Here is a 7,102-nt window from a genome sequence, read left to right as displayed (position 1 = left end):
CTCTCTCTCTCTCTCTCTCTCTCTCTCTCTCTCTCTCTCTCTCTCTCTCTCTCTCTTTTAAGTACCCACTCTGCTCCCTTCTCCCTAAACATTATTTCTATTCCTCCACTTGAATTTCATCCCATCAACAAAATACTTTTGTCCTAATAACACAGATGAGTCCTAAATTGCCTGATATTGTCCTGAGAACTATTTCTATAGACAATGTTCACATTTTTCACACCATAGACAAAATTAGCCTCATGCAAAAGTGGGCAGAGCATGAATAAATTCTTCTTGAGTAATGCGGATCTATAGAATGTTAGAAGGAACTTAGAGATCATTTAACTCAAGCCCATCATATTACAGATGAGAAAACTGAAACTCAGAGGAAGGAGAATATTTGCTGAAAGTCTCATAATGAGACTTATTCTTCTTGGCCTCTCTGAAGCATTTTACAGTGTTGATTTTCCTTTTCCTGGGTGGTCTCCTCTTTCTGGGTTTCCATGACACTGCCTTCTTCTGGTTCTCCTACGTCAGATTGCTTCCTCTCAGTCTTCATTACTGGATTACCATCATCCATGTCTCATTCCCTAACTGTGAGGGTACCCCATGTTTCTACACCTTCTTTCCTTATAATTCACCATATTCTTTTTGGTGGATCCTCTTGTCTCCTGTGGGATCAATTATCATCTATATGGAGGAGGGGGTATCTTGGAAGTTTGTATTCAGCTCTAGCCTCTCCCCTGAGCATGAAACAGTCCTATATCACCAACTGTCAATTGGACATGTTCACCTGGAAGTCTTGTAGGCATTTAAACCCACTATGTACAAAATAGAACTCACTTCCTTCCCACCCCCAAACCACCCTTCTATTGAACTTTGCTCTTTCTGTTGAAGGCAGAACCAATTTTCTACTCCCCCAGATTCATGATTTCAGAGTTATTCTCAACTTGTTCATCTTCCTCCTATTCCCCCCTCCCTCATATTGGCTAAGTTTTATTAGTGATTTCTCTCTGACATTATCATCCATCTCCTATTCTCCACTACCATGGCCACTACTCTAGTTCAGGCCCCCTATCACTTTTCTGGATTGTTGAAATACTCTCTATTCCTCATGCTCACTCTCCCCCTGACCCAGATCCAAAAATTGCTAAATTTTAATAATTCTATCTCCACAACACTTCTTGCATATACTCCCATCTCTCCACTCCCAAGCTCCTACTCTGGCTCAAGCCCTCATAAGAGGAATTGAGACCTCTCACACATGAACTATTGCAGGAGTTTCTTATTTGGTCTTTTCTTACTACTATGCAACTGCTGAAGTGCTAGTTGATTGACTGATTTCCCAAAATACAGGACCATCACTCCCCTACTCAATAAACTCCTGTGGCTCTCTATTACCTCTCAGATCAAATATACTATCCTCTGTTTGCCATGAAAAGTTCTTCACCATCTGACCTCTTTCTGTCTTTCTGTGGTTCTTATACAACATTCTTCTCTCTGTACTTTAAGTTATACTGGGGAGCCAGGTGGCTCAGTCAATAGAGCACAGGGTAAGGGTCAGAAATACTCATCTTCCTGTGTTTAAATCTGGCCTCAAATATTTATTAGTCGTGTGTTATTTAACCCTGAGAGTTTGCCTCCATTTCCTCAGCTGTAAAATGAGCTGGAGAAGGAGAATGGTGAAACATTACAGTATTTCTGCCTAGAAAACCCTAAATAGGGTCACAAAGAATCAGACATGGCTGGACAACAACAACATACTGGCCTACTTGTTATCTCTATACATGATACTCCATCTTTTGTCACTGTGCCTTTACATTACTGTCCCTGTGCTTGGGGAAACACAGTCTCCTCACCTTTGCATCTTAGAATCTTTGGTTTCCTTGAAGACCCAATTCAAACTGCCTCAGCTTCATGGAACCCTTCTTGTTCTTCCTAGCTGCTAGTGCTTGTTTTCCCTAAACCATCTCCTACTATTTTTGTATGTTTTATGTCTATACTTTATATGTGTGTATTGCTTCCTCTGTTGTTGCTCTTTGATTACAGGGACCATTTAGTCTTGTGTCTCCAGTATTTCACACAATGTGTGGCACTGAGCAGTGTTTATTGATTGATAGAAAAACCTCCTTGGCTTTTCCATTTCCAAGTTCTTCCCTCTCCAAACTATTCTCCACATAGCTTCCAAAGTGCTATTCTTTTTTTTTATTCGAAGAATTTTATTTAAATAATTTAGAATGTTTTTCCATGGTTACATGATTCATGTTCTTTTCCTCCCTTCTTCCCATCCTGCTCTCATAGCCAATGCACAATTCCCCTGGGTTTTACATGTGTCATTGATTAAGACCTATTACCATATTATTAATATTTGCATTAGGGTGATCGCTTAGATTCTACATCTCCAATCATATCCCCATTGAATCATGTGATCAAGCAGCTGTTTTTCTTCTGTGTTTCTGCTCCCACAGTTCTTCCTCTGGATGTGGATAGTGTTCTTTCTCATAAGTCCTTCAGAATTGTCCTGGATCCTTGCATTGCTTCTAGTAGAGAAGTCCATTACATTCAATTGGGCCACAGTGTATCAGTCTCTGTGTATAAAGTTCTCCTGGTTCTGTTCCTTTCACTCTGCATCAATTCCTGGAGGTCTTTCCAGTTCACATGGAATTCCTCCAGTTCATTATTCCTTTGAGCACAATAGTATTCCATCACCAATGGTTACCACAATTTGTTCAGCCATTCCCCAATTGAAGAGCATCCCCTCATTTTCCAATTTTTTGCCACCACAAAGAGTGCGGCTATAAATATTTTATCTCTTTGGTGTATAAACTCAGCAGTGGTATGGCTGGATCAAAAGGCCAAAGTGCTATTCTTTTTCTTTTTAACTTTCAAGTCTTTATTATAAGTTATTTAAAAAGTCAGTTTTTCTATGTGACATGTATAAAGATACGTTACTCTAGAAAAATATTTAAAATCAAGGAGGGAAATTGACTTCTAAGAAAACTTCACCCAAACCTTTGTTTCCCACCTCTGTCAAGTGATTTTTTTTTCAGTACAAAACAAATATGTATTGGATTTCTGACATAACATTATTCAAGAATCTCCTCAAACTGTCGATCTCAAGGAAGTCCTTAAGGCTTTCTGGCTGTAATAATTTTATAAAATTATCTAGTAAATAAACAAATAATAAAAAATTAATTTTTAATTGTTTCCAGGTAACATAAATATAAATGATCTTTGCTCAGGAGGGCCATAGATTCCCCACTTAGGTGCCAACATAGAGAAAGTATTTGAAAGTCACTTTCCACTGGTACTTGCACCAACACACAGCCTGCCCGGGACCACAGGCACACTTGGCTTCTCCCAGTGCACATGACAGGTGTTCTAACACCACAAATAATTTCAACTTCTGTATGTCCCAGATCCAAATGGCATTGGGAATGTTATCATTTCTTGTTGCCAGGAAGCAATTGTCTGGACTAAATGCTAAGATTCCTATGCCAATTTTGGGATTTTGTCAATCAGTGACTGGTTTTGATCTTTGTAAAGAAACTGGAGTTGAGACCACCTCATATTTATTCTATGTGTTGAAAAGAGAACTGGGCTGCTGCTTTGGTTGGTGGGAATAGAAGATGCTCCATTTCTAAATTTTGAGACTTTTCTGTTTCCTTATATACAACTGTCTTGGGGTTTTTAATGGTTGCAGTATGTCCAAAGTTTGTAGTCATCTTCCAAGGCACATGGTTAAAAATCCACACCTTTCCATCAAAGCTGCCGATGGCCCAAACTGGCTGCTAGGACTCCTGGCTATGGTCTTGATACCTAGAGACCACTTATATGCAAAGTATGTTGATAACAACCAGCCATCCAGGGAATACAGCAACATTTTATACTCCAAACAACTGTCCCAAGCTGCCAACACACATCCATTTGGAACCCATTCAATCTCAGAGAGGTCTTGGGTGTCTGTGTCAAAATGTCTTAGAAGCCTTCAGTCCCTACCCACAAAGAGGCTGATAAAATCTTTGCAAGTCACGCTTTTCTGCCAAGGCCATGGAGCCGCCATCCTTTGTAAAGTTTATTCCTTGCTGACGGGCTTTTGGATATTTGATAGAGGATACAGATTGAAATTCAGTTGTGTTGAGAATGTGAGGCCCATCTGGACTCCACCATGAAGCCACCAGTCCTGCAGAACCCTAGTCTATCTTACAGCACCATTCGGGCTGTTACAGCCCCCGTCTGTACATCGCACACATAGAAAGAGAGTCCGTGCAGGACTCTAGGTGTTGGATCTGGTCAAGGCATGTGTACGGCTGAAGGATTTGGAGAGTGCTCACATCTTGAACCACTAAACGGTCCTGGATACAAGAAGCTGGAAATTTCCCATTGGGAGAAAATTTACTGAGCTGATTGAAAGCTTAAACACTTCAGAGAAATTCATAACTGATGCAAGTGGTGGAGCTGGCCAATAAACTAAGATACTAAGGGCCCAAGAGACTCCGGAAGGCACAGGCAATACTGCTTCTTCAGACTGTCCCTGAGACAGAGTTGGTAGCCCCTTGGAGGAACAGGATGTGCTCCAGCACCCAGTGGCTAAGGGGGCCTCATGCAATCCGTCCCAGCCAATGCATCTCCCTCCTACGCCAGAGTTACTGCCTCCACTGCTCCCACAGCTGCGCTAACCGACTACCCGATGGCAGCGGGCAGGAAGTAGGGGCCCAAAGTGCTATTTTAAAGCTCGTTCCCGACCAGGTTACTCCCCTCTTTTAGAGGCTTTAGCAGCTCCCTATGACCTTAAGGATAAAATATAAATTTCTTGATTTGTATTTGAAGTCCTTTATTGTATGGCTTCAGCACACTTTTAGACTATTAAATATTATTCTCAAGTATAGAAAAGTCTAGTCAAATTAGCCATTTCTTTTACACTACACTTCTTCTATGCATTGGTTGTTCCCCAGATCTGAATGAACTCACTTTCCTCTCTTAGAATCTTTGGGTCCTTGAGAGCACAAGGGCCACCGCCTACGGGAGGTCTTTCTTGTTCTTTCCAGCTGCCAGTTTACCCTACGACCCCCAAATTACCTTGCCGTTTCCTTACATTTTGTTTTTCCTTATCTGTGGACATGTTGTCCCCCCCCCCCCCCACATCAATAGAATGTAAGCTTCTTGAGGGAAGTTTCATTTATTCATTCTTTTCCCCCCTTTCTTTCATTCATTTGTTCACTTACACATCTATCCATCCATTCATCTGTCTGTCCATCTCTACTCACTTATCTATTATCTGACTGCATATCTATTGATTTTTTTAAGGTGGTTCAGAGGCTGAAGCTCTGGGCCTAGAGTCAGAAAGACCTCAGGTAAAATCTGGCCTCAGATGCTTACTTGTAGTTTCCCCATCTATAAAATCAAATAACAATAGCACCTTCTTCTCAGAACTCTTGTGAGGATCAAATGAAATCATTTTTGTAAAGTTCTTTGCAAATCTTAAAATACTTTATAAATTCTATCTAATCTATCTTATCTCCCAGAAATGAGCACAATGTACATAGTAGGCGCTTAATAAACATCAATTCATTGACTGATCTAGGATTGAAGCCATTTGTTCTGACTCTACCCAGAACTTTTTCTACTATGCTATATTTTTATGGTCAAAGAGAATTGTTAAAATATTTAAAAGAGATTTATAATTGATAAATACATGCAAATAAAGATTTTCTCTTCATGTAATAATTTTTTTACATAATTAGACTTTTGGGGTCATACATTTGGAAGCCATTTAATCCAACTTTTACTTTTTTGCAAATGATAAAATTCAGGCTAAGAATGATTGAGAGTCTTGTCCAAAGACACATATCAAGTGAGTACCTGAACCAGAATTCATTTAAAAAAATTTTTTATTTTGAATATTTTCCCATAGTTACACGTTTCATGTTCTTTCCCTCTCCCCCAGAGCCCCCCTTAGCCCCCCTTAGCTGACGCACAATTCTACTGGGTTTTACATGTATCATTGATTAAGACCTAATTCCATATTATTGATAGTTGGACCAGAGTTATCGTTTAGTGTCTACATACCCAATAATATCCCCATCAGCCCATGTGTTCAAGCAGTTGTTTTTCCTCTGTGTTTCTCCTCCCACAGTTCTTCCTCTGAATGTGGCTAGTTTTCTTTCTCATAAGTCCCTCAGCCTTGCTCTATATCCTTGCATTGCTGCTAGTAGAGAAGTCCATTATGTTCAATTGTACCACAGTGTATCAGCCTTTGTGTATAATCTGAACCAGAATTCAAACCCATATTCAATCCAATCCAAACAAATGAATATTTATTAAGAACCTACTATAAAGAAATATTTTCCTTGTTCACAAAGACCATTTATTCTATAACACATAAAAGGAGGCCAGAAAGGGGGATGGGGACACCAAGGGGGTACCTGGTGCAGGACCCTCTTGCTCCATGAAGTTGAAACCATGTAGAGAAGCAGATGTAAAGTGGAGTTCTTTACAATGTACTACAAGGAGGGCCAGATAGATGGCTCAGTGGCTGGAGGACCAAGCCTAGACATGAGAGGACTTGCATTCGAATCTGGCCTCAGACACTTCCTAGCTGTGTGTCCCTGGCCAAGTCACTTAAACCCCATTGCCTAGCCCTTACCACTCTTCTGCCTTGGAACCAATACACAGTATTGATTCTAAAATGGAAGTTAAAGGTTAAAACAAACAAACAAATAATGTCCTACAAGTTACATGCTACATCCCTCAGTGGGCTATCTAGCATCACTTTTTCATCACAGATTATATTGATCTCCAGGGCTGTTTGTGTCCTTAGTCTTTAGCATAGAGTTTTATACACAGTAGGTACTTAGTAAAGTGTGTTGATTTGATTTTAGTAAAACATCATGATACACAGATCTGGTTGTATTGTGGTCACAGAATATCATCCAAGAACATCGTGTTATATAAAGCATCTTTTAACAGAAGGGACAAAGTCCATAATTCATGTTCATGTCTCTCCTCCAGTAAGTACCTATTGAGCATCTACTCTGTGCCCAGTACGCCTCTGCTTTATCTGCACTTCAAGAGTGTTTTTCATTCTAAAAGCTTGAAGAATTTCTCAATGAGTGGCTCA

The 7,102-nt window shown here is 40.1% G+C and overlaps 1 pseudogene; it reads right to left on the bottom strand.

The window, feature by feature from the left end:
- Positions 1 to 3,191: 3,191 nt before the first annotated feature.
- Positions 3,192 to 4,420, bottom strand: LOC123252307 (annotated as a pseudogene).
- Positions 4,421 to 7,102: the final 2,682 nt, after the last annotated feature.

The sequence above is a fragment of the Gracilinanus agilis genome, chromosome 6 (genome assembly GCF_016433145.1).
Source record: "Gracilinanus agilis isolate LMUSP501 chromosome 6, AgileGrace, whole genome shotgun sequence".
NCBI lineage: Eukaryota > Metazoa > Chordata > Mammalia > Didelphimorphia > Didelphidae > Gracilinanus > Gracilinanus agilis.
The sequence above is the reverse complement of the archived record's forward strand: the minus strand, read 5'-3'. Positions and strand labels throughout refer to the sequence as shown.